This window comes from Lolium rigidum, chromosome 2 (assembly GCF_022539505.1).
Source record: "Lolium rigidum isolate FL_2022 chromosome 2, APGP_CSIRO_Lrig_0.1, whole genome shotgun sequence".
Lineage (NCBI taxonomy): Eukaryota > Viridiplantae > Streptophyta > Magnoliopsida > Poales > Poaceae > Lolium > Lolium rigidum.
Window position 1 is genome coordinate 63,059,159 of NC_061509.1, and position 20,451 is coordinate 63,079,609.

A 20,451-nucleotide genomic window follows, 5' to 3' on the forward strand; every position below is an offset into this window, starting at 1 on the left:
AAAAATCTGCATGCAATCACAGTTCGAGGACCCTTTTGGCAAGCAATCACAGGTTACCCCCCCTCGCCAGAACAATATATTACCTCTCCAAAACCCCGCGACAGATACCCCTACACCTCTGGTTACACTCCCAAGCTCCTTGGCGCCCATCACCAATCCTACCACGCACACAGCTCCCTCCTCACCCATGGCCAATTTTCCTGTGAACCCCTTCCGTTTCATCCCTGAAGGCTTGATCATTGATGATGGCCCTGCTGTCCGCGTCGCCAGAACACACGTGGCTCTGCCGGCTGAAGCACCTGCTTACCATGGGGAATACGCGATTGCGGTTGCAGACCGCCCTATGGGCGAGCTCGAGAGACCTGTTCTGCTTTCCAGGCTGGTGGATCTTCTGAGGTACGATCACAATATAGAGATCCATAGTGCACGCAGCTCACCGTTCGGAATTGGACTATTCAGGTTTAGCTCGGTGATGGCCAGAGACACCATTGTGGAAGGCCATGGTTTCCAGCTTGATGAGGCAACGAGAGTAAGTTTTGTCCGCCATGATGAAGCCCTTAACTTCAGAAGAACGCCGGCGGGGGAGGAACGTTGGATCCTCCTCATTGGCTTCCCCCTAGACTACCAAACGGACGCCACTATTGCTCAGGCCTGCATCAGCTTTGGACAGACCTTACTTTGGCATGATCCCTCGGGTAATGGCTCAAGAGTTCTGGTACGTGTCCTGCTTATTGACGCTGCGCTGGTCCCTCGCAGCCTGGTGTTAAGATAGATGGGAGGACAGAACGGATCATGGACGGTGCCGGTCTACCTTTTGAGGGGGCTTGCTCAGGCAGAGGCTGGCAGTACTCCTTCAGTTGCTATCCAGATGGAAGACCCAATCCCACCTAATGGTAACCCTCACCCGCTGTTGGACCTCACAGATTTAGGTGCGCATCAAGGCAACCTCAACCTCCAGACTGAGTGGCTACCTAACAACGCAGGGTCTGGCGAAGATGCACCGTTACCTCCCCCAGGCAGCCTAGTTCAGCTCAATGCCATTCCAGGAGAGCAAGGTGTCAATGCCGAGGACGGAAGTGTTCCTGAGAACAATGTTTATGATGACCTGGAGGATGAGGGGTTTAACTTTGATGACCTAGAAGATGCTGGGTTAGACTTTGGCGCGATTGTCTCTGAATCTGAATACCCTGACGATCAGTTGGTCCTAGTGAACGTACAGCATGCCATCAACATCTCTGACGCCCTAGCCGCAGCGATTGCCGAAGTTCAGCTCAACCCCATTCCTCGCTCTGAGCTCCACCTTGTGCACCCGATCTGGGGGCCTATGCCTAACCCTGCAGAAAACCAGCTGGCCATTGTCCCTTTCGTTCCAACCCCTCAGCTCTCGGAGGAGAATACTAGCAATGCAACCGCAGACGAGGCAGAATCCAGTGCAGCAGCAGCCACTCGCAAGCGCAGACGTCAAGTGCAAGTCAGCGTAGAAAACCTGCGCCGGAGCCCACGCAGCAACAAGTACCAAGGCTTCAAACAGCAAATCGTATCGGATCGTGTGGAGCGCAAGTCTCATGTCAAACCTAGCTACACCCTTACCATCACGCCCCCCCCTAGGCCTGAGTCTGATTCCCTGCCAGTAAATGTGACCCCAGTGCCTGAGGAAGAACAAGGCCGAGAGGCAGAAGTACCACCACCCACTCCCATCATGCTGCTCCAGCACATAGCAGTTAACCTCTGTGGAGTACCCGAGGAAGAAGTATCGCAAGAGGCCCTGCAAGCTACCAGAGCGGAGGAAGAGGAAGGCGGACAGGATGAGACTGAAGATGTCACAGAGCCTTAAACCTTGCCTTGGCGCTCCTCGATCGGTGTCTGTGTCCTTCAGTTTTTACTTCTTCGTGTGTGTCTGTCAGTCAGTTGTGTCTTAGTGTCTTTCAGTGTTTTCTTTCCGTAGTGTGATCATGGTGTCTCATACGTTTTGGTCGATCCTATGTTGGAATATCAGAGGTATGAACTCTGAAGATAAATGTCTCGCCCTTAGAAATAAAATCGAGGAGTGTGGTTGTGTTATTATTTGTCTCCAAGAAACTAAAAAGCACCACTTTGATCATTCTTTTATTCGCAAATTTGCACCACGTCGCTTTGACAAATTTGAATACATCCCATCTTGCGGTGCCTCAGGGGGTCTGATTACTCTTTGGTGCAGTGCTCTGTTCACTGGCACCGTTATACATAAAGAACCCTTCGCTTTATCGATCTCCCTTTCCTCGACCAAATCTCCTCATACCTTTAATCTCACAAATATCTATGGGCCTTGCTCTGGGGAGGGCGGAACTGATTTTGTTTATCGGCTTGAAAACCTTAACGTGCAGCATGATAAACTTTGGATTCTCCTTGGAGATTTCAACTTTGTTAGATCAACTGAAAACAGAAACAGGGAAGGAGGGAACATTGATGATATGATGAAATTCAATGAGATCATTAGTAAACAGACTCTAGTAGAACTGCCGCTCAAGGGGAGAATGTACACATGGAGCAACATGCGAGAACGAGCCACTCCTAGAACAGCTAGACTGGTTCTTCACCTCTCGCAGAGTGGACTTCGTTTTCCCTAACACAATCGTTAAACCCCTTGCAAAACCGGTCTCAGATCACATACCTTGCGTGGTCATGATTGAAACTCTCATCCCCCGAAGCAGATTATTCAGGTTCGAAAATTTCTGGCCACTTCATCCAGGCTTCCAGGATACAGTGCAAATCAGTTGGAGCAAGCCCATCCACACATCTAATAGCGCCCAAGTCATAGCTGCCAAGCTCAAGAGATTAAGAGGTGACCTCAAGCACTGGAGCCGTTCTATTTCCAAACTCAGCATTGCGATAGAAAACTGTAACAAGTTACTGAGTACCCTGGATGATATAGAGGACAAAAGATCTCTCACCAGGCCTGAATGGAATTGCCGTGTGATCGTCAAGAGGCACATCTTGAGATTATTAGACTACAAGAACAAGTATTGGAAAAAAAGATGCACTTTCAGATGGGCCAAACTGGGGGACGAAAACACAAAAATTTTTCACGCCAGAGCTACAGAGAGATACAGGCGCAATAACATAGCAACTCTCAAAGGATCTGATGGACGTACTCTAGATTCGCATGCAGAGATGGCTGCGGCATTTCACCAAGCCTTCATACATCGCATGGGTATATCTGTAGAACCAGAGAACAACATTGACTTGAGTGCACTACTGCAACCTCTGGATGGTCTTGAAGCCCTCTCTACCCCCTTCTCACACGCTGAAATTGACGATGTGATAAAGAAAATGCCAGTGGACAAAGCCCCGGGGCCTGACGGTTTCAATGGCATGTTCCTTAAGTCTTGTTGGAATATCATTAGAGAAGACTTTTATAAGCTTTGCCAAGATTTCTGGGAAGGGAACATCACATTGCAGAGTCTAAACAGCTCCTTGATCACTCTTATCCCAAAGAAGCTAACCCCAGAAGAGGTGAATGACTATCGACCCATTTCGCTGCTAAACTGCGCCCTAAAGGTCATCACCAAACTCTTGGCAGATCGTTTGCAGAAATGGATTCTCCAACTGGTTCATCGCAACCAATACGGTTTTATCAAGAACAGAACCATTCAAGACTGCCTGGCATGGTCATTCGAATACTTACATCAATGCCATACCTCTGGTAAGCCCTGTGTTGTGCTCAAAATCGACTTCGAAAAAGCTTTTGACACCGTGGAACATCACGCAATCCTTGAAATCCTTAGAGCCAAGGGCTTCGACGAGAAATGGATCAACATGGTCAGACTGGTCCTTGACTCCGGTTCATCTTCTGTCCTGCTCAACGGTGTTCCTGGAAAGGAGTTCAGATGTCGTAGGGGAGTTCGTCAAGGCGATCCCTTATCCCCACTTCTGTTCGTCGCCTTAGGAGACCTACTCCAGACGGTGGTAAATGCAGCTCATGAGGAAGGTCATCTACAGCTACCGATAGATCAACCCGCCAGCGAAGACTACCCCATCATTCAGTATGCCGATGATACATTGGCGATTCTACCTGCTTCGGCTGACCAAATTGATACAATGAAAACCATCCTTCAGAATTATGCAGCGTGCACTGGCCTGAAAATTAACTTTAGCAAGACCCAGCTTATTCCGATCAATATCTCCAATGAGGTAGCCAACTCTCTGGCAGAAGTTATTGGTTGCAGGGTAGCCTCGATGCCATTCACATATCTTGGCTTACCCATGGGCACCACCAGGCCTACCGTGGAAGATCTTATGCCTCTTGTCTGTGCAGTGGAACGCAGACTCTCCAGCTCAGCGATCTGGCTCACATATGGAGGTAGGTTAACCTACATAAACTCAGCCATCACGCCCCTTGTCACCTTCGCAATGTGCACGCTCAAAATACCCCTGAAGATTTTTGAGTTCTGTGATCGTGGAAGAAGACAATGCCTGTGGAGAAAGGTTGTCAATGGGGAAGAGAAATGTCAGTCGCTAGCTTCATGGGACAGAGTTTGCCAACCGAAAAACAAGGGTGGATTGGGGGTTATTAACCTGCAAATTCAGAACAAAGCGCTTCTCCTCAAACACTTAGACAAATTCTATAGAAGAGCCGATACTCCTCGGGTACAGCTAATATGGTTCAAGCATTATACAGAGGGTGTCCCTCATGCTATGCCGCCCTGTGGTTCGTTCTGGTGGAGAGACATTATTGGGCTGGCAGATATCTTCAGAGGGGTCTCCACCTGCACGATCGGGGCCGGCGACTCTGTTCTTCTTTGGAAAGACCCCTGGACTGAACCGCCACTGTGGGAAAAAGCTGCTAGATTGTTCTCCTTTGTGATCCATAAAGATGTATCGGTCCTAGATTTTGCTAATCGCCAAAGACTAGAAGACCACCTCACCCTGCCCCTATCGATTGAAGCACATACGGAGTGGCTTTCTTTGGAGAATGAGCTAAATGACCTTCAGTTAGATGCACAGGAGGCAGATGCTTGGAAGCCGATATGGGGGGCTGACTCCCTCAAACCCAAAGACTTCTACACATATTGCTTCAGAAACTGCTCGACACCCAAGCATATCTCTGATATCTGGCAAAGCAAGTGTGTTATGAAACACAAGGTTTTTGCATGGCTGATGCTGGTAGACAGGATAAATACCAGAGACATGCTCAAACGCAGAAACTTCAACATCGGCCCTAACCACTCGTGTATGACGTGTGACATAGGGGTAACTGAAACAAGGAACCACCTTTTCTTCATGTGTAGCTTCGGTGCTAGCTGCTGGGCCAAAATTGGTATCATCTGGGATGGGGGCTTACAGATAGAACACATGATTTCGGAAGCAAAAAGAAACTGGAGCAAACCTCTCTTCACCGAGGTGTTGATCCTTGGAGCATGGAACATTTGGAAGGTGAGGAACAGAGCTTGCTTCGAGGGAGAAGAGCCCAGCCTAGCATCGTGGCAGAGACAGCTTTCCCAAGACCTTAAAACCCTCACTTGCCGTGCCAAGGAAGGTCACCAGAAAACTATCAGGGAGCTGCTAGTTAAGATATCACCATAAGCTAAAACCTCCTGTTCTCTCTAGCGTCTATTTGTTAAACTAAGAGTGCTCTCCCTTGTATTTGCCTTCCTGCCTCTTGGCAGGATCCATGATGTACATATGATGTAAAATCCCTCTTCTCCCTATTTAATAAAAAGAAGCAGTAGGAGCCTCTCCTGCTGGTAAAGTTTCAAAAAAAAAGGATATGTGTCCAAACTGAAACTTCCACCATGAATCATGGCTTTAGTTAGCGGCCCAAAGTTCTTCTCTAACAATATGCATGCTCCAACCATGAAGGTGGTAGATCTCTCTTGCTTCAGACAAGACGGACATGCATAGCAACTCACATGATATCCAACAAAGAATAGTTGATGGCGTCCCCGAAACATGGTTACCGCTCAACAAGCAACTTAATAAGAGATAAAGTGCATAAGTACATATTCAATACTACAATAGTTTTTAAGCTATTTGTCCCATGAGCTATATATTGCAGAGGTGAATGATGGAATTTTAAAGGTAGCACTCAAGCAATTTACTTTGGAATGGCGGATAAATACCATGTAGTAGGTAGGTATGGTGGACACAAATGGCATAGTGGTTGGCTCAAGTATTTTGGATGCATGAGAAGTATTCCCTCTCGATACAAGGTTTAGGCTAGCAAGGTTATTTGAAACAAACACAAGGATGAACGGTACAGCAAAACTCGCATAAAATACATATGGTAAACATTATAAGACTCCATACCGTCTTCCTTGTTGTTCAAAACTCAATACTAGATGTTATCTAGACTCTAGAGAAACCAAATATGCAAACCAAATTAGCAAGCTCTAAGTATTTCTTCATTAATGGGTGCAAAGTATATGATGCAAGAGCTTAAACATGAGCACAACAATTGCCAAGTATCAAATTATCCAAGACATTTTAGAATTACTACATGTAGCATTTTCCAATTCCAACCATATAACAATTTAACGAAGGAGAAAATTCGCCATGAATACTATGAGTAGAGCCTAAGGACATATTTGTCCATATGCAACAGCGGAGCGTGTCTCTCTCCCATAAAGTGAATGCTAGGATCCATTTTATTCAAACAAAACAAAAACAAAAACAAACCGACGCTCCAAGCAAAGTACATAAGATGTGGCCGAATAAAAATATAGTTTCAGGGGAGGAACCTGATAATGTTGTCGATGAAGAAGGGGATGCCTTGGGCATCCCCAAGCTTAGACGCTTGAGTCTTCTTAATATATGCAGGGGTGAACCACCGGGGCATCCCCAAGCTTAGAGCTTTCACTCTCCTTAATCATATTGCATCATACTCCTCTCTTGATCCTTGAAAACTTCCTCCACACCAAACTCGAAACAACTCATTAGAGGGTTAGTGCATAATAAAAATTCACATGTTCAGAGGTGACACAATCATTCTTAACACTTCTGGACATTGCATAAAGCTACTGGACCTTAATGGATCAAAGAAATTCATCCAACATAGCAAAAGAGGCAATGCGAAATAAAAGACAGAATCTGTCAAAACAGAACAGTCCGTAAAGATGGATTTTATTAGGCCACCAGACTTGCTCAAATGAAAATGCTCAAATTGAATGAAAGTTGCGTACATATCTGAGGATCATGCTCGTAAATTGGCATAATTTTATGAGCTACCTACAGGGAGATAGACCCAGATTCGTGACAGCAAAGAATTCTGAAACTGCGCTAGTAATCCAAATCTAGTACTTACTTTTCTATCAAAGACTTTACTTGGCACAACAAAATATAAAACTAAGATAAGGAGAGGTTTCTACAGTAGTAAACAACTTCCAAGACACAAATATAAAACAAAAATACTGTAGTAAAAACATGGGTTGTCTCCCATAAGCGCTTTTCTTTAACGCCTTTCGCCTAGGCGCGAAAGTGTAACTCAAGTAACATCGAGAGATGAAGCATCAACATCATAATTTGTTCTAATGATAGAATCATAAGGTACCTTCATTCTCTTTCTAGGGAAGTGTTCCATACCTTTCTTGAGAGGAAATTGATATTTAATATTACCTTCCTTCATATCAATAGTAGCACCAACGGTTCGGAGAAAAGGTCTTCCCAATATAATGGGGCAAGATGCATTGCATTCAATATCCAAGACAACAAAATCAACGGGGACAAGGTTATTGTTAACCATAATATGAACATTATCAACTTTCCCCAAAGGTTTCTTTTTAGCATTATCAACCAAGATTAACATCCAAATAACAATTCTTCAATGGTGGCAAGTCAAGCATATCATAGACTTTTTTAGGCATAAAGAAATACTTGCACCAAGATCACACAAAGCATTACAATCAAAATCTTTGATTCTCATTTTAATGATGGGCTCCCAACCATCCTCTAGCTTTCTAGGAATAGAAGTTTCAAGTTTTAGTTTCTCTTCTCTAGCTTTTATGAGAGCATTTGTAATATGTTTTGTGAAAGCCAAATTTATAGCACTAGCATTGGGACTTTTAGCAAGTTTTTGAAAGAACTTTATAACTTCAGAGATATGGCAATCATCAAAATCTAAATCATTACAATCTAAAGCAATGGGATTATCATCCCCAAGGTTGGAAAAAATTTCAGCAGTTTTGTCACAAGTAGTTTCAGCAGTTTTAGCAGTTTCAGGTAATTTTGCGCGCTTTGCACTAGGAGTAGAAGCTTTGCTAACACCAATTATTTTATCATGGATAGTAGGAGGTGCAGAAACATATGAATCATTAGCATTGCTAGTGGTGGTAATAGTCCAAACTTTAGCTACATTTTCCTTTTTAGCTAGTTTTTCATTTTCTTCTCTATCCCACCTAGCACGCAGTTCAGCCATTAATCTTATATTCTCATTAATTATAACTTGGATGGCATTTGCTGTAGTAACAATTTTATTTTCAATATCCCTATTAGGCATACCCTTTGATTTCAAAAGATCAACATCAGAGGCAAGACTATCAACTCTAGAAACAAGAATATCAATTTTATTGAGCTTTTCCTCAACAGATTTGTTAAAGGCAGTTTGTGTACTAATAAATTCTTTAAGCATGGCTTCAAGTCCAGGGGGTGTATTCCTATTATTGTTGTAAGAATTCCCATAAGAATTAGCATAACCGTTACCATTATTATAAGGATATGGCCTATAGTTATTACTAGAATTGTTCCGATAAGCATTGTTGTTGAAATTATTATTTTTAATGAAGTTTACATCAACATGTTCTTCTTGAGCAACCAATGACGCTAACGGAACATTATTATAATTAACATTAGGCCTACCATTTGCAAGCATAGACATAATAGCATCAATCTTATCACTCAAGGAGGAGGTTTCTTCGACAGAATTTACCTTCTTACCTTGTGGAGCTCTTTCCGTGTGCCATTCAGAGTAATTAACCATCATATTATCAAGAAGCTTTGTTGCTTCACCAAGAGTGATGGACATAAATGTACCTCCAGCAGCTGAATCCAATAAATTCCGCGAAGAAAAATTTAGTCCTGCATAGAAGGTTTGGATGATCATCCAAGTAGTCGATCCATGGGTTGGGCAATTTTTAACCGAGAGATTTCATTCTTTCCCAAGCTTGAGCAACATGTTCATTATCTAATTGTTTAAAATTCATTATGCTACTCCTCAAAGATATAATTTTAGCAGTGGGATAATATCTACCAATAAAAGCATCCTTGCATTTAGTCCATGAATCAATACTATTCTTAGGCGAGAGATAGCAACCAATCTTTAGCTCTTCCTCTTAATGAGAAAGGGAACAATTTTAATTTTATAATGTCACCATCTACATCTTTATACTTTTGCATTTCACACAATTCAACAAAATTATTGAGATGGGCAGCAGCATCATCGGAACTAACACTGAGAAAATTGCTCTCGCATAACAAGATTCGAGTAAAGCGGGTTTAATTTCAAAGAATTCTGCTGTAGTAGCAGGTGGAGCAATAGGTGTGCATAAGAAATCATTATTATTTGTGCTAGTGAAGTCACACAACTTAGTATTTTCAGGGTTGGCCATTTTAGCAATAGTAAATAAAGCAAACTAGATAAAGTAAATGCAAGTAAACTAATTTTTTTGTGTTTTCGATATAGCAAACAAGACAAGTAAATAAAGTAAAGCTAGCAACTAATTTTTTTGTGTTTTGATATAATGCAGCAAACAAAGTAGTAAATAAAATAAAGCAAGACAAAAACAAAGTAAAGAGATTGAGAAGTGGAGACTCCCCTTGCAGCGTGTCTTGATCTCCCCGGCAACGGCGCCGTGAAAAAGAGCTTGATGGCGTGTATTTCACACGTTCGTTGGGCAACCCCAAGAGGAAGGTATGATGCGCACAGCAGCAAGTTTTCCCTCAGAAAGAAACCAAGGTTTATCGAACCAGGAGGAGCCAAGAAGCACGTTGAAGGTTGATGGCGGCGGGATGTAGTGCGGCGCAACACCGGAGATTCCGCGCCAACGTGGAACCCGCACAACACAACCAAAGTACTTTGCCCCAACGAAACAAGTGAGGTTGTCAATCTCACCGGCTTGCTGTAACAAAGGATTAACCGTATTGTGTGGAAGATGATTGTTTGCAGAGAAAATAGTAAAACAAGTATTGCAGACAGATTTGTATTTCAAGTATTAAAGAATGGACCGGGGTCCACAGTTCACTAGAGGTGTCTCTCCCATAAGATAAAAGCATGTTGGGTGAACAAATTACAGTCGGGCAATTGACAAATAGAGAGGGCATAACAATGCACATACATGACATGATAAGTATAGTGAGATTTAATTGGGCATTACGACAAAGTACATAGACCGCCATCCAACCGCATCTATGCCTAAAAAGTCCACCTTCGAGGTTATCGTCCGAACCCCTCCAGTATTAAGTTGCTAACAACGGACAATTGCATTAAGTATGGTGCGTAATGTAATCAACAACTACATCCTCGGACATAGCGCCAATGTTTTATCCCTAGTGGCAACAGCACAACACAACCTTAGAACTTTCTCGTCATCGTCCCGTGTGTCAATGCGGCATGAACCCACTATCGAGCATAAGTACTCCCTCTTGGAGTTAAAAGTAAAAACTTGGCCGAGCCTCTACTAGAAACGGAGAGCATGCAAGATCATAAACAACACATGTATAATAACTTGATAATTAACATGACATAGTATTCTCTATCCATCGGATCCCGACAAACACAACATATAGAATTACGGATAGATGATCTTGATCATGTTAGGCAGCTCACAAGATCCAACAATGAAGCACAATGAGGAGAAGACAACCATCTAGCTACTGCTATGGACCCATAGTCCAGGGGTGAACTACTCACTCATCACTCCGGAGGCGACCATGGCGGTGTAGAGTCCTCCGGGAGATGATTCCCCTCTCCGGCAGGGTGCCGGAGGCGATCTCCTGGATCCCCGAGATGGGATCGGCGGCGACGGCGTCTCGCAAGGTTTTCCGTATCGTGGCTCTCGTGCATCGGGGGTTTCGTCACGGAGGCTTTAAGTAGGCGGAAGGGCAAGTCAAGAGGCGGCACGGGGGCCCACACCATAGGCCGGCGCGGCCGGGGGTGGGGCCACGCCGCCCTAGGGTTTGGCCACCCCGTGGCCCCTCTTCGTCTCGTCTTCGGACTTCCGGAAGCTTCGTGGAAAAATAGGCCCCCGGGCTTTGATTTCGTCCAATTCCGAGAATATTTCGTTACTAGGATTTCTGAAACCAAAAACAGCAGAAAACAAGCAATCGGCACTTCGGCATCTTGTTAATAGGTTAGTTCCAGAAAATGCACGAATATGACATAAAGTGTGCATAAAACATGTAGGTATCATCAATAATATGGCATAGAACATAAGAAATTATCGATACGTCGGAGACGTATCAGGTCCACAGTTCACTAGTGGTGTCTCTCCAATAAGATAAATAACATGTTGGGTGAACAAATTACAGTTGGACAATTGACAAATAGAGAGGGCATAACAATGCACATACATATCATGATGACTACTATGAGATTTACTTAGGGCATTACGACAAAGAACATAGACCGCTATCCAGCATGCATCTATGCCTAAAAAGTCCACCTTCGGGTTAACATCCGCACCCCTTCCAGTATTAAGTTGCAAACAACATACAATTGCATTAAGTACTGTGCGTAATGTAAACAATACAAATATCCTTAGACAAAGCATTGATGTTTTATCCCTAGTGGCAACAGCACATCCACAACCTTAGGGGTTGCTGTCACTCCCCCGCATTCAATGGAGACATGAACCCACTATCGAGCATAAATACTCCCTCTTGGAGTTACAAGTATCAACTTGGCCAGAGCCTCTACTAGCAACGGAGAGCATGCAAGATCATAAACAACACATATATGATAGATCGATAATCAACTTGACATAGTATTTCATATTCATCGGATCCCAACAAACACAACATGTAGCATTACAAATAGATGATCTTGATCATGATAGGCAGCTCACAAGATCTAAACATGATAGCACAAGAGGAGAAGACAACCATCTAGCTACTGATATGGACCCATAGTCCAAGGATAAACTACTCACGCATCATTCCGGAGGCGGGCATGGTGATGTAGAGCCCTCCGGTGATGATTCCCCTCTCCGGCAGGGTGCCGGAGGCGATCTTCAGAACCCCCCCGAGATGGGGTTGACGGTGGCGGCGTCTCAGTAACTTTTCTCGTATTGTGGCTCTCGGTACTACGGTTTTCGCGATGGAAGGATTATATAGGCGAAGGGGCAAAGTCGGGGGACTCCCGAGGGCCCCACCCCATATGGCGGCGCGGCCAGGGATGGGGCCGCGCCCCCCTATGGTGTGGCCGCCTCGTGGCTCCTATTCGTCTCCTCTTCGGTGTTTTGGAAGGCTCCATGGAAAATAAGACTGTGGGCCTTTGTTTCGTCCAATTCCGAGAATATTTCCTGTGTAGGATTTCTGAAACCAAAAACAGCAGAAAACAGGAACTGACGCTTCGGCATCTTGTTAATAGGTTAGTACCGGAAAATGCATCAAAATGATGTAAAGTGTATGTAAAACATGTGAGTATTGTCATAAAACTAGCATGGAACATAAGAAATTATAGATACGTTTGAGACGTATCAAGCATCCCCAAGCTTAGTTCCTACTCGCCCTCGAGTAGGTAAACGATAACAAGGATAATTTCTGAAGTGACATGCTACTATCATAATCTTGATCAATACTATTATTAAGCATATGAGATGAATGAAGTGATTCAAAGCAATGGTCTATAGTTTATTAACAAATAGATAATGACTAAACAACTGAATCATATAGCAAAGACTTTTCATGAATAGTACTTTCAAGACAAGCATCAAAAAGCCTTGCATAAGAGTTAACTCATAAAGCAATAGATTCTTAATAAGAGGTTTTGAAGCAACACAAAGGAAGATTTAAGTTTCAGCAATTGCTTTCAACTTTCAACATGTATATCTCATGGATAATTGTCAACACAAAGTGATATGATGAGTGTGATGACCCACAAGTATTGGGGATCGCAACAGTCTTCGAGGGAAGTAAAACCCAATTTATTGATTCGACACAAGGGGAGCCAAAGAATATTTGTAAGCCTTAACAGCGGAGTTGTCAATTCAGCTGCACCTGGAAATAGACTAGCTCGCAAGAGTTTATCAGTAGCAACAGTTTTATAGCAGTAGTAGTAGTGAAATATAAGCAGCAGTGTAATAAAGACAACAGTAGTGATTATAGTAAACAGCAGGATTAAAATAATGTAGGCATAGGGATGGATGAACGGCGCTCGCATGGATAAGATAACTCATGTAATAATCAAGGCAAGGCATTTGCAGATAATAATAAAATAGTATCCAAGTACTAAATAACCATAGGCATGTGTTCCGTATATAGTCGTACGTGTTCGCAATGAGAAACTTGCACAACATCTTTTGTCCTACCAGCCGGTGGCAGCCGGGCCTCTAGGGAAACTACTGGTAATTAAGGTACTCCTTTTAATAAAGTACCGGAGCAAAGCATTAACACTCCGTGAACACATGTGATCCTCATATCACAGCCTTCCCCTCCGGTTGTCCCAATTTCTGTCACTTTGGGGCCTCGGGTTCCGGACAGCAATATGTGTATACAACTTGCAGGTAAGATCATAAAACAATGAATAACATCATGAATCAATAGCATGTTCAGATCTGAAATCATGGCACTCGGGCCCTAGTGACAAGCATTAAGCATAACAAGTTGCAACAATATCATAAAAGTACCAACAACGGACACTAGGCACTATGCCCTAACAATCTTATGGCTATTACATGAACAATCTCATCCAATCCCTACCATCCCCTTCAGCCTACAGCGGGGATTTACTCACACATGGATGGGGGAAGCATGGATGGTCGATGGAGAGGCGTCGGTGGTGATGATGGCGATGATCTCCTCCAATTCCCCGTCCCGGTAGGGTGCCAGAACGGAGTTTCTGATCCCGAGATTGAGTTTCGCGATGGCGGCAGAGTTCTGGATGTCTTCTGGCTAATTGGTCGAACCCCCCTGCGTTTTTAGGTCACAAGGGCTTTAAGTAGTCCAGAGGGGAGCGTCGGGGGCTGGCCGAGGCGGCGTCACCATAGGGCGGCGCGGCACAGGGGCCCACCGCGCCGCCATATGGTGTGCGCACCTCGTGGCCCCCCTCCGTCTCGTCTTCTGGCTCCGTAAGTCTTCTGTGAAAATAGGCCCATTGCAATTATTTCCGGGGATTTTCTTGAAAGTTGATTTCCTGCACAAAAATAAGACACCAGGGCAATTCTGCTGAAAACAGCGTTAATCCATGTTAGTTGTATCCAAAACACACAAATTAGAGGCAAAATAATAGCAAAAGTGTTCGGGAAAGTAGATACGTTTTGGACGTATCAACTCCCCCCAAGCTTAGCTTATTGCTTATCCTCAAGCAATTCAGTTAACAACTGAGTGCGATAAAAGAACTTTCATGAACACATTTGTTCATATGATGTAAATATTCTCATGATATGGACGAGTACTTAGGCAATTCATAATAAGATAAATGCAAATAAAGTCATCTAATAGTTATGTCAATCATGAAAGAGATACCAACAAACTAATAATAAGCATCATGAATCATATCCATCAGCAGGATTGCAATGTTCATAAAAGATATGATAAAGTGGTATCTCACTTGCCCGTATATGTACAGCAAAACATAAATGCCCAGGCACCTCTGAATTTCATGGAAAGACTAGAAGTAAAGATTATCAAAGATAAAAGCATCAAAGTTATACCACAGCTAATCATATTTTGGGACAAGCATATTACACTAAGAATGACAATTATGCTCTCAAGAAGGTGCTCAAAGGAAGGATGGTGACTCAACATAAAAGTAAAAGATTGACCCTTCGCAGAGAGAAGCACGGATTAACATGTGCTAGAGCTTTTCATTTTTTAAACAGAAGTAAAATTGTTTTGAGAGGTGTTTGTTGTTGTCAACGAATGGTAGTGGGCACTCTAACTACCTCGTCAACCAGACTTTCAAGAACGGCTTCCATGAAGGACGTTATTTCTACCAGCAAGGTAGATCATCCCTCTTCTCTTTTGTTAACACATGTATTTTAGTTTCATTATGGATGACACTCCTCCCAACCTTTGCTTACACAAGCCATGGCTAACCGAATCCTCGGGTGCCTTCCAACATTCACATACCATGGAGGAGTGTCTATTTGCAAGTTAAGTTTCTTACTGATAAATCAGGGCAAAACATGTGAAGAGAATTATCAATGAAAGTGAATTAATTGGGGCTGGGCACCCCGCTGCCGCTCTTTTTGCAAAATTATTGGATAAGCGGATGTGCCACTAGTCCATTGGTGAAAGTCCGTCAGAGTAAATGACAAGGTTGAAAGATAAAACACCACACACTTCCTCATGAGCTATAAAACATTGACACAAATTGAGAAGTACTTTGAAGGTTTTAAAGGTAGCACATGAAAATTTACTTGGAATGGTTTGAAATGCCATGCATAGGTATTTATGGTGGACACTTTGGAATAACTTGGTTTTCAGGGGTTTGGAAGCACGAGCAACATTCCCGCTCAGTACAAGTGAAGGCTCGCAATAGACTGGGAAGCGACAATCAAGAGAGCAATAACTGTCATAATCATGCTTGCGACAATGTAAAATTAACAGAGGCATAAAAGTGATACAAGAACTCTGAAGCAAAGTAAATCATCGAGGCTTAATTGACTTTTGTTTTTCAGTCATATGCATGCGTGAGCATGTGCCAAGTCAATTCAAAACCATGGCATAATAAACTTTACAAAACCGAAGAAGAACAACAAATATTTTTTGTGTTTTCGAATTGGAAACAAGAACGAAAGTAAAATCTTTTTGGATTTTCTCATAGACAACCAACGATACTAAATAAAGAAAAATAAGGACAAGAAACCAAATAAACAAATGATAAAGAGAAACAACAGAAATATTTTTGGTCTTTTTGTGTTTTACAAAAGAAACAAAGCAAAAACAAGAGAATGAAAACTAAAAGAGTCACACAAACACAAGGTGGCAGAAATCCGTCAAACTTGACAGCAGTACAGTAATTATTTTTTCGAAAATCTTCTGCTGTTGAACTCGAAAAGTGCTCAACTAATGAAACTTAGATAATAACCTGGGGAACATGCACAAAAATTGGCTTCTCAAAATAACGTTCTGGCTATTTTTAGAATTTTTTTTAGTATCAGTCCAGAATCTGTTTTTTAGACAGCACTTCCCCAAATATCATCTTCCTCATATTAGAGGCAACCATCGGCACACAAATGAAATAAAAACGTAAAGGTGAAGGTTACTATAGTAGTAAAAACTTTCAAAAACTAAAATAAGAACCTACTGAAATAAAAATAACCGAAAGAGAAACAACCAAAAGAAGTGAAACAAGTATGTACAAATATCCGGCAATTGTAATATGCAATGAATGAGTGATACCGGCATACCTCCCCCCAAGCTTAGGCTTTTGGCCTAAGTGGAGATCAATCCCACGGTGCCCATGAGGTGGCACCTCCGTAATATGATGAAGAAGGATCCTGTCCTTGGTATAAGCTGGAGGACGCACCAGGATATGTGACAGTATACCCGTCGGAGGGCTCGGCGTCCTCGGAGTCGTGCTGCTGGTGAAAGCCAAGTATCCTCAGCTGCTCATCCACCTCCTCCTTGGAGCGCGACCACGGTTTCCTGCGAACACTGAACAAATCGGCCTGCGGCAAAGGGATTTCCCTCCCATCCCCGTCAATAATCGGCCTGCTGGCTTTTCTTGCTTTGATTCTTGCAAGCTTGGTTGGGTAGTACCTTAACAGTTTCGTCATCTAATCCTAAGCCATCATCTATCTCTTGAGCCAACTCAGTCTAAAAGCACAAGTCTACACCAAAATCTGAGTGTCTTTGAGTTTGGAGGCCGGTACTACCGCTTCTCAGGCTGGTACTACCGCTTTGGGTAGTAATCTGACGAAACTGAATTTTGTCCCCAGAGCGGTACTACCGCCCGAGGTACCGGGTAAGTATCGGTAAGCGGTACTACCTCTTTTACGAGCGGTACTACCGCTTGCGATTCTGACTTGAGGTACCGGTTGGGGTCGGGATTCATCCCAAACCACCACAAACCCCCATCCACCTCAAGTCACCAACGTCCCCAAACTCAAGACCTCAAGGAGATCGGCCCCGATCTCCTCTTCCAGCCGCCGCCGGCCAAATCTCCTCCGTGGAGAAGCTTCCCCACCCTCTTCTCCGCCATGTCCTCCGGTATGAACCCTAATCTCTCTCTCTAGGGTGTGTTGAACTCCCTAGATGCATAGGCTACGGTTTGATGGAGATTTACGGTGGAGAAGCTCTCTTGGAAGCTCTACATGTGCGGGGATACTAGCTAGCAACAATGTGTGACACTATGAACTACTTTGCCATGTCCTCAATCTCGATCTAGATGTGCTGAGCTTGAGCGGTAGTACCGCTCGTGAACGAGCGGTACTACCGGTTCAAAATTGCGGTACTACCGCTTTGGCTAGTTTCACCAATGTTGCTTGTTAGTGTCCTCTTTGATCCTTAAATTCGTGACTTGTGCACTTATCCCCTATTCCCTCCCAAACCTTTGCTGTTCACAGGAGCACCTAGGACCCGTGGTGGCGGCAAGGTTAAGCCACCCTCTCGTCGTCATCGAGATGAAGACGAGCAAGAAGAGATCATTCCAACAAGAACCACCAAACGTCAGAGGGAGGCAGCAGCTAGAACCGCCCAAGGTCCTCAGAAGTCAATGGTTGATGTCAAGAAAGCCGAATTCTTGGAAATACGAGGGGCCAATTCGTATTTATTACCAAGAAATGCCCGTCAATTCCCCAATTCCTTCTTCTATCATGTCAATCAGGAAAGGATCTACAACGAAGTCTATGGGGCCAAGGAATTCAACTGTTGTCCCCAATACTCCATCAGCATGGATAAGCTCAACTCCAACCTCGAGTATTTTGGAGAAGCTCTTGAGATTTGTGATGAACAAGGGCTGACACCTCTGATGACCTTCTCTCACAACTACTCTAAGGAAGTGATATGCCAATTCTACGCCACAGCTGTATTTCTTGAGGATGAAGGAGGTTTTCGCTCGTTGAGATGGATGACTAGGGAGCATGTGATGGAGGCCACGTGGGAGGAGTTTGCTAGAGGCATTGGATATGAGCTTCATGGCTATGACACCAACGTCTTCAAGATCCACCTACAGCCCAAGCCAATGGCCAAATAAAAGATGGCCAACCTCTACATTCCTGGAAGGATGTTGTGTGGAAGTGCTTACCACCTCCTCCCCGTCTACGACATCATGAATCGCATCTACCGTAGCACCATCAACCCCAAGCACACCAACCATGATGAAGTGCACGGGTTCTTGTAAACCTTCTTGTGCGCACTCATGAGATGAGGGGCCGCGGCAAGTAGCTGGATGTCATGGACTATATTTGGCATGAGATGCGTGACTGTGCCTTTCTTCGCAAGCTTCCTCAATATGCACCCTACATTATGAGGCTCATTTTCCTAAAGTGGGATCAAGCGGGCCGTGGAGATCTTCTTGAGCAATGCCGCCCCAACGTCACTATCCATAAGGAGAAGAGTCCTCTTGTCAAGAACCATGACCTTCCAAGATACGGCAAGGGAGCTCCCAAGGACAAGGATGAAGACGAAGCCGATAGTGATGACTCCGACTACGTGCCCAACTCCGTCAAGACCAAGGGCCTCTTCGCCAAGCTCACCGCTCGCCTCAAGAAGTCCTTTTGCTTCAAGAGGGACCTTGAAGATAGGATGTATCAAGCTCATCACGACAACAAGAAGATCCGCCAACGCCAAAAAGGCGATGATGAGGCACATGCAGCTTCCTGTCTCCGAGCGCTCCGAGGACAACATCACTCCTCCCGGTGAGTGGAAGTCCAAGCTTACTTGGTCAAGTTCCGAGGACTCCATCCCCGAGCACATTGTTCGTCCCTCTCCACCACGTACGGGGACTGCAAGTCACCACGTACGTGGCCCCTTGCATCCAACATTCATTGTTCATCCAACGGTTCAAACAAAGCTGACCAAAACTGAATGGAACATCCACTGCTGCTACTCTCTTGCTTCAGACTTGAAAGATAGATGCACAACAAAATCGCATCAGGCAGCAACAAGCCAGGAGACAAGTCTGCTCAAATTTTTTCGATAAAAGTAATATATTAATATTAGAATATACCAATTACACCCAACATACGTAATACGGATGCACACAACTAAAAATGAGAAGAAAAAAGAGCCCCGCCACAGCATTCCACCCTAGCAACGACAATACAACCACCACCATGACAACACCTGAACTTTAGGCTCTTCAAAAACGATGCCTCCAAGAGGAGAACGGTGCACCAGCACCGTCGTCGCCCGATCAAAGATCTTAGGTTTCCATCCTGGAGATAGTCCGCATTTTTAAAACAATGCCTTCAGCAAGGTCATTACTAGGCACAACCAATTAAGGCTCGATCTTGGATTTTTATTCTGAAAGGTAGGACTTTGTACTTCACCTGTGCTGACGCCCCCACTTTCATACTGCTGTTACAAGTCCAGAACACCAAGCAAGTTCCTCACCAGCACGTAGACTTACACCTCCATTGCTAGTACTCTAAATCCAGTTATCATGATATTCTCCGCCTCTGACTTCACCCATGACCAAAATGGCGTTGTATGGCAAGAAAGAACAGAGCTTCACGTCGCTCCCTACGAAACCAAATAGTCGGAATAAACGCATGGGTCCGCACGACCGAATACCTCCCTGTCCAGCAAACTCCAGGCAATATGTACACTGTTACATTCGCCGGTGGTGCCTTCCGGAACTCAACACTCTGGCCAGATCGAGAAGGACAAGCCTCAGGCAGGTCTTCATCTTCGCACAAGAGCAACCCTAGGACCGCCACCTTTATTTAGGTCATGCCCCAACGCCGCCGACCATCCCAGGCCAACCGAAGCAACACAGAGACACCAAGAAGACCTGGGCAACGCCCTGCAGCCAACCGACCCTCCACCAGCAACAGATGGGATCACAGAGGGGCAAAGAGAAGAACCTAGGGTTTTCACCCAAACAGCACGCCCCCTGCATCTCTGTCATTTATACCATCATGGGTTATATATTCAATTAGTTATTGCATTATATTTTTGTCTATAAGTTTACATTTACATTTAAAGAAGAGCTTACGAAAACATCGTCACACTCAACATAACTAAGTGGGTCTTCTTCAATGTTAGCTAAATATAAATCAACGAACATATATACAAGTGTGCAAATATATGCGCACTAAGGCGCGTGCTCTTTTCTCGGATGACTTTGTAATTCTTATATTTTGTTCCAGAGAA